The following is a 6,986-nucleotide window of genomic DNA, read 5'->3' as shown; positions in this document are numbered from 1 at the left end:
TGGCATATATGTTCTAAATCCTCCTCACTGACACTGGGTGCTAGCCAGCGTTTTGATTTTCGGTTTGTGATTTTTCTCGCCCTAGGCCGAGATGGCCGAATTTCGGTCGTTTTTAAAAATTTCGGCCGAAATTTGACCAAATTTTGACTGAAATTTGATTAAAATTTGACCAAAATTTCTCAAATTTGACCAATTTCGGCGTAAAATAGATTTCGCCCTAGGCCGAGATGGCCGAAATTCGGCCGAAATCCATTTTTTACGGCCGAATTTCAAAACCCTGGTGCTAGCTAGGCCATTTAATACAAAATATAATTTTCATACTTCATATAGCGATGGAACCTGCAGTTATATCTTCTACAAAGATCGCATGGTGGAGACGACTGTGGCGTTTTGGTGGCCGAGCTACCTGAAGGCCAAAATCTGTGCCATCCACTATAGCATTGCGATGTGTACTGATTTGTTTTTCTGTGGATATACGCTGGCTATTAAATTGCAATACAATGGTCCCATGGGCTGCGGCGCTGCGATTGTACATGGGCCTCGGGTACACAGCGCTATGCATGCATGTCATGTGCCTGCTGGGCTGTTTTCAAACTTGGACATGTAGCTCGCGGTAGGTTGGGCTGGTGGGAAATTTTATATTTGTATTATGAACATGTGGCGCTACAGATAGATTTACTTTCACGCAGTGCAAAACTTTTTTTGCCTGGTCAGACCATTCATCGCCTTCGCGTGGTAGCTGGGCGAGCGACGGTTCGCCATGGATGGCCTGGAGTTCTTCTTTGAGGTAGCGGATTTAGGGCAAAATATTGCTGAGTCTCGCAATTTAATTTATGTTTCCCCTTGTAACACTTTCGAACAAAAAATGTGTTTAGCTTGTATTTGCCACCGGATTTTGCTGCCATTTCTTTGCCTGGTTTGTCTGCATCTTGTTGTTGGATCTGATTCTGATGAGATGATAATCTGGGATGTGTTGCAGTTTGGTTCCTAGTCCTAGGGTGGACGCCGCTGACATTTTGGGGGCTGAAATAGCTGTCGTGGAGTCCATTGTTGCTTTTATCCACGAATCTCGTTCGTCCTATGTTGATATTCAGGATCAAGAGATACTAGATTCATGAACCTCTCCAGAACATCATTTTTTTGTTTGAATGGTTCAAAACTAGCAAGTAGTGCGCGGCGGCACGCCGCGCCACTTGAACTAATTAGCTATTTATTTTTTATAATATTTGATAAGTCGGTCCAAGACATTTTTTGGCAAGGTAGTTTATACAAAAAAATGATAGATCTATTTGGTACATAATAGGTAGGAGATCATGACAAAGTAGTTCATAAAAATGAAACGGTTCATCTAGTCGGCACATACATAGAAGATCTACAACACGTAGTAATATAGTAGATACTGGGCATAGAATTGGGAAGGTCTCGTTCTCTTCTTAAAAGAGTGATGTTGATCCTCCGACTGGGTTTGGGTGATGTGCGGCTGGGAGGCCGTGAGTGCGAGATTCGGGGACTCGTGGCAGCTGGGAGGCCCTCTATGAACGCATTGAGCGGGAAGCGGGGCACAGGATCCTCCCAGAGAGACAAATCTAGAGAACACTATGCAAAATATGTGCAAACTATCATTGTCCAGAAAGCCCGGCTAAAGCGGCAACTGACCTGAAAATATAAACGTACAAAGAGGGCCACAGTCAAAGCGCCCACATGTACCTATCCATCACACACGTCATTCAAACATGAGCCGTAAAGCCATTGAGACCCTATGCAACTTGTATCTGGTGATCATTTGGCTGGTCATAAGGGCATCTCCAGCCGTTGTGCCCTCAGGATTTCAGCCTTTTGAGAAGGCCCCGGCGAAAATTTTACACTGAAAACAAAGATTCTTCCAGCCATCCCCCATCCCAGCACTTCTTTCTCTTCTTCCCCCGTGCGCCATCTCTTCTCCCCCCGTACGCCCCTGCAGCTCGTCGCGCCCGCACGCCCCTGCAGCTCGTCCCGCGCGCACCCGCTCGTCCCGCCGCGCCGGCCTGCTCGCCCTCCGCCGCCAAACTGCCTTCGAGGCCTCACGCGAGACCGCCTGGCCTCCACCGCCGTCCCATCTTTGCCCTGCTACATCCACGACCGCATCCCCGAGTCCCAGCTCGCGTTGACTCGAATGACGGCCGAGGTGTCTTCTGCGTTGAGCTACTTTACCCGGGCGCCACGGCCACGCGCGCAGCCTCTTCGGCGGCTGCTCCTCGCCCGGCCACGCGCGCTCCGGCCAGCGCCCGCCCCGGCCTCGCCAGCTCCGGCCAGTGGCCTCCTCGAGCTCGCTGTATGGCGGCTCCGGCCAGCGGCCTCCTCGAGCTCGCTGTATGACGGCTCCGGCCAGCGGCCTCCTCGAGCTCGCCCTGCGGCAGCTCCGGCACGCCCGGGCCGGCGCGCGACGACCAGGGCGGCAGCGTGCGGTGCGCAGTGAGCAGAGGCCACGCCCGTCCCGTGGCCGCGCGCGCCCGTGGCCGCCCCGGCCTTGCCTGCTCCGGCCTCACCTATCCCAGCCTTGCCTGCTCCGGCCACGGCCCCGCCTCGCCAGCTCCGGCCAGCGCCCGCCCCGGCCGCGCACGGCGAGCTCCTGCCTCGCCCGCCCGTAGTACATGGAGAGTAGAACCGGGGAGAGAGGGAGTGTGGGCGTGGAGAAGAGAGAGGGAGTGTGCTGCACGTGGGTGGGCCTGGAGAAGAGAAAGGAGGAGAGAGGCTGGCAAGTGGGGCAGCGCCTGCAAAAAGCTAATGCCGGCGTCCCCAGCTGCCCCCCGACGGGCTGGGTGCGGGGTGGGCGTGCCGACGCTAACTTTTATTAAATCCGGCGCAAAACAAAAGTCTTGAGGCCCTAACTGGGGCATTTATTACTCACCAGCGTCCAAAAAAGCGCCTGGGGGCTTCTTGGGGCCTTAGTGGAGATGCCCTAACAGCATGCTATACTGGCAACTGGATATATGATATATTATGTGTCAATAGAAATATGATTGTATTTTAGAGACTGCCTTGGGCTTCATGACACGCACTACTAAAAATAGATACACACACAACCTACAGAAAGCCTAGTTCCACACACAATGCACTTGATATAGGATGAGTTTGCACTCCATACTGGGACCTCCTAATTTACTTTAAAAACTGACATTAAATAAAAATAATATACTTTTCTTCTCAGTACATGAATGCCAAAATAGATATTAATACTGCACCTACGATTGTAACTTCAGTTCCAAAGAAATGATATCATTCCCACTTCCGGTTTGAAAAATTCACAGAGCAATGCAGCGTGTATAAATTTGCAATGCATTCAGAGCAATAGCTACCTGCAAATGAAATTGATTTGAAGAAAGAACATCATTTCTTCACGACAGTCATTCAGAAAGTGTTTTTCGACAAAATATGTTTAGGGAGAGTGACATTCAAGACTGCTAGATGCTTACATGATCATCGATTCGAGGAGGCTGGTGTAGCTTCACTCAGTAAAAACAAAAAGGTATTCCTAACAACTGCGGTTCTCATTCCGGTTACAATCAGCCTACAAAATCGGAACAACACTATGCAAAGAACCAGAGTGCCGACCAGAAGAGAAACAGGGACGGTACAGCACGGACATGTCAGATGCTTCTCTTAGTACATAAAAGGAACGGAGGGAGTAGATTATAAGATCACATTGCACAGGGAGCAGAGATCACCCCAGACCATCAGAACCGGAAACCAAAGACGGAAATAAAAAAATCGTCAGGTCACACTACTCGACTGCACAGCCGGTCAAATACCTGTAAAAAGGATTAAAACAAAATAAGAACCCAAATAAAAAACAGTCACATTTTAAATAGAAAATAGCCCGTATTCACCACGAAAGGAGCTGGTCGCTTTCCACGCCGAACTTCTTGCCATCGCCAGCGCGCTTAAATTGGAGGCATATCCAATGAAGAAACTACAAGACCATCCAAGGACAAAACAAAGAATCATTGATGAGGAACCATACTAAAACAGACACCACTAATGAAGCATTTTTCTTCAGAAAATCAGGACAGCATACCAAAAGCAGCAGCAAAATACCCACGAAGAAGCGGCGCCTCAGAGTCCCACATTCGGAACAATCCCCGGCCACTTCACCGAACCCAAGAACGAAACTATGATGGCCGACCAGAACGTCGTTCAGCAGGCGAACCATATGAACCCCAAAAGGAATGAAAGCACAGGATACAAAGACAAGAAAGGCAGCATGTACCTGATTCTCTTCACAAACGCGTGTCAAAGCGGCAACCACCTAAAACAGAAGCAAGCAGCAGCCGCTGAAGCCCTATACAAAATAATATGGAGGGGCTCACCAGTGAGGACTAAAGACCGCACCCAAGGCGTTCGTGTAGCGGAACGGGAGATGCAGCCGGGGTCGGGGCATGATTTGGAAGATGAACTGCGCTCTGCTGATGACCCGCAGCAAACTGCCGGTGCTGCTGGAGCTGCACCTCGATCAGAAGCTGAGGCTGAGCCGGCCCATGGCGGATGCCCCCGTCGTGCTCCAACAGGCGCAACTCAGCATCGACCTCTCCCTCAAGGGGCCCTACATCTCCACCGCGTTTGCGCCGATGGAGAACGTCCTGGCCAACGTCGCCGGAGTCGCAATTAGAGAGGCAGAGGCGCCGACTGCCCCTGAAAGTCACCGACCTCAACGGTGTGGACAACCCTCTTGAGAGGGCTGGCCTGCTCCTCATCGCCGCCGAGCTGCTCGAACCCTAGCTCGATGAACGGGGGCTGGCCGGCGACCAGGTTGGGGAGGATGGGGGTGCGCGCCCGTGCAGAGATGGAGGAGAGGGAGCAGTGGCCCGCCGGCGACCAGGTTGGGGAGGATGGGGGTGCGCGCCCATGCAGAGATGGAGGAGAGGAGGCAGCGGCGGTGTAGTGCTGGATTGGGAAAGAGAATGGTCGGGTGATTTCTTGCGGGGGCGTGAATGGACACCAGGCAAGGCAAAAAGTACTTATAGGCAGACAAAAAAAAGAAAAAAATGAAAATGAAACCCACCAGAAAAGCCTAGAAGGCAACGTGTCAATTGATGAACTGCTAGTCAATGGCTTGTGGGACAAATATAGGGACGTGTCAATTGATGAACTGCTCGTCAATGACTTGTGAGACAAACATGGCGACATGCATGGTCCATGCATCATGGAGCAGAACCAACTCAGGAAATCTAGAAGGGCCATGTGAACTGGACCAAGACATGCATGCTGACGCATCGAATGAAGCAAACCCAAAAAATCTGGAGTGGCCCACGTGACTTTGACTATGCAAAAACATGCAGTCAAACAAATATTAATAAAAAAACAAAGGAACTCTTTCATAGGATGCATTGCAGACGCAGAATAGACAAGGCACATACATGTCGTTCAAACAACATGAGTAAAAAAAATTCTAAAAAAACCAGAAAAATCGAACCCTTACGGGCCTAGTTTTCTTAGTATACTAGCCGAATTATGGATAATTCAAATTGCTCTTGTCATTACTCGGAATAACATTTGCCCTCATCTTTTACGCATGCATCATGCACATGCTTTCCCCATTATTTTTGGATCATATTTTAATATATTTAATATATATTCTTTTTGGTTTGACGGGTTAAAAACTTGCCTTCAAATTGTTTGACTTTACTTTCATATTAGCGATTTATTTGAAAAACAATCGTCTCTAGTAGTAAGAATTCTCGTACGAACTGAAGGGCACATCCTCGTTATGTTCTTCGATATCATATCATCACTGCCTCTCATGACAATGCCATGCCAATGAGTGTACTAATCAGTGTTTTCCAGAGGTGAAAACACCAAGGAACTCTCATAGCTAAAAAAACAATTACCGGAAACTCGCCAGAAACAAGATAAATCATGCATACAAAATGATATATTTTTCTATTTTTTTACCAAAGGTCGCAATCCGTATTATTATCAAGTATCAATACCCTTCAATTCTTAAACCAGCCACACTTAATATCAAGTATTTCTTAATCAGCATAGATAAGATGCACTCTAGTATTTTATAATGACATTTTCCAAAAAGAATGTAAAAGGAATAAAGCCCTACCTGATGCCATCCTATTATATTTATTTTTATATAAATTGTTTACATGTATCAGCTAACTAATTGATTTTATTTTATTTTGTTTATGTCAAGCACTGTGTTATGTTGTTCAGAGATTTGCACTGGAACCCGTTTGTGTGCTTCATATCTTCACACTAGCTGTGCAAGAGCATTAGTTAGAGCATCTCCACTAGCCTCCCCAAGATGCCCCCAGGACACCTTTTTAGGCTCGGTTTTAGGCTCGGACGGCACTTTTCGCCGAAAAACGGCCCAGCCACGCCCCCAACGCCCCCCAGAACGTTAAAATAGCGCCGGCAAACCCAGGCGAAACCCGGCGCGCTGGGGGTCTCTTGGGGACGTCGGCACAAGTTTCGACGAGTTGTGTCTCACCACATGTCCTTTTTCTTGTCCCACTTAATCATTCTCCTTACAAATTTTTGCTTGATGTGGGATGTGACTAGGAAGACACTCTCTTTATTTCATCGGATTTCGCCAAATAACCTCCAAAACACCAACTTTTTTGGTTCGCATAATGTTCCTGGGATGCTAATGGCTGGAGGATGCTCTTAGCTACTGGCACCTGCATGCATGACCTCACCAGCGTGAACCCTTTCCATCCTTGTTGCACTAAAAAAACCTGCTTTGACGCACGCCGCAGTCGTACACACGATCGGTCTCTATCATGATAGTACATGTGTGGCCGGTGATGGCAAGTGTGCCCGTACTGTTGTGCCGACTCATGTACGCGTGAGCTGTAGCTGTTTATTTGCCAGCAAATACGGGCACTGTGCTCTTCGCAAAAAATAATATATAAAAAATACTGGCACTATGCAACGGCCAAAACTGAAAATAGGGTAGCTGCATACCCGCTTGGCGCTGATCATGACGAGTACTGAGGAAT

At 48.5% G+C, this 6,986-nt stretch overlaps 1 long non-coding RNA gene across 1 annotated transcript; it reads right to left on the bottom strand.

Moving 5' to 3' along the window:
• Positions 1 to 3,424: 3,424 nt before the first annotated feature.
• Positions 3,425 to 4,501, bottom strand: LOC123106745 (uncharacterized). The gene is made up of 3 exons (XR_006451458.1): positions 4,055 to 4,501; positions 3,867 to 3,949; positions 3,425 to 3,788 (listed from the first exon to the last, which is right to left on the bottom strand). It is a non-coding gene; the product is annotated as an uncharacterized lncRNA (long non-coding RNA).
• Between the last annotated feature and the right edge of the window lie 2,485 nt (positions 4,502 to 6,986).

Source organism: Triticum aestivum, chromosome 5A (assembly GCF_018294505.1).
Source record: "Triticum aestivum cultivar Chinese Spring chromosome 5A, IWGSC CS RefSeq v2.1, whole genome shotgun sequence".
Lineage (NCBI taxonomy): Eukaryota > Viridiplantae > Streptophyta > Magnoliopsida > Poales > Poaceae > Triticum > Triticum aestivum.
Note: the sequence above shows the minus strand (reverse complement) of the source record. Positions and strands in the feature narration are given on the sequence as shown.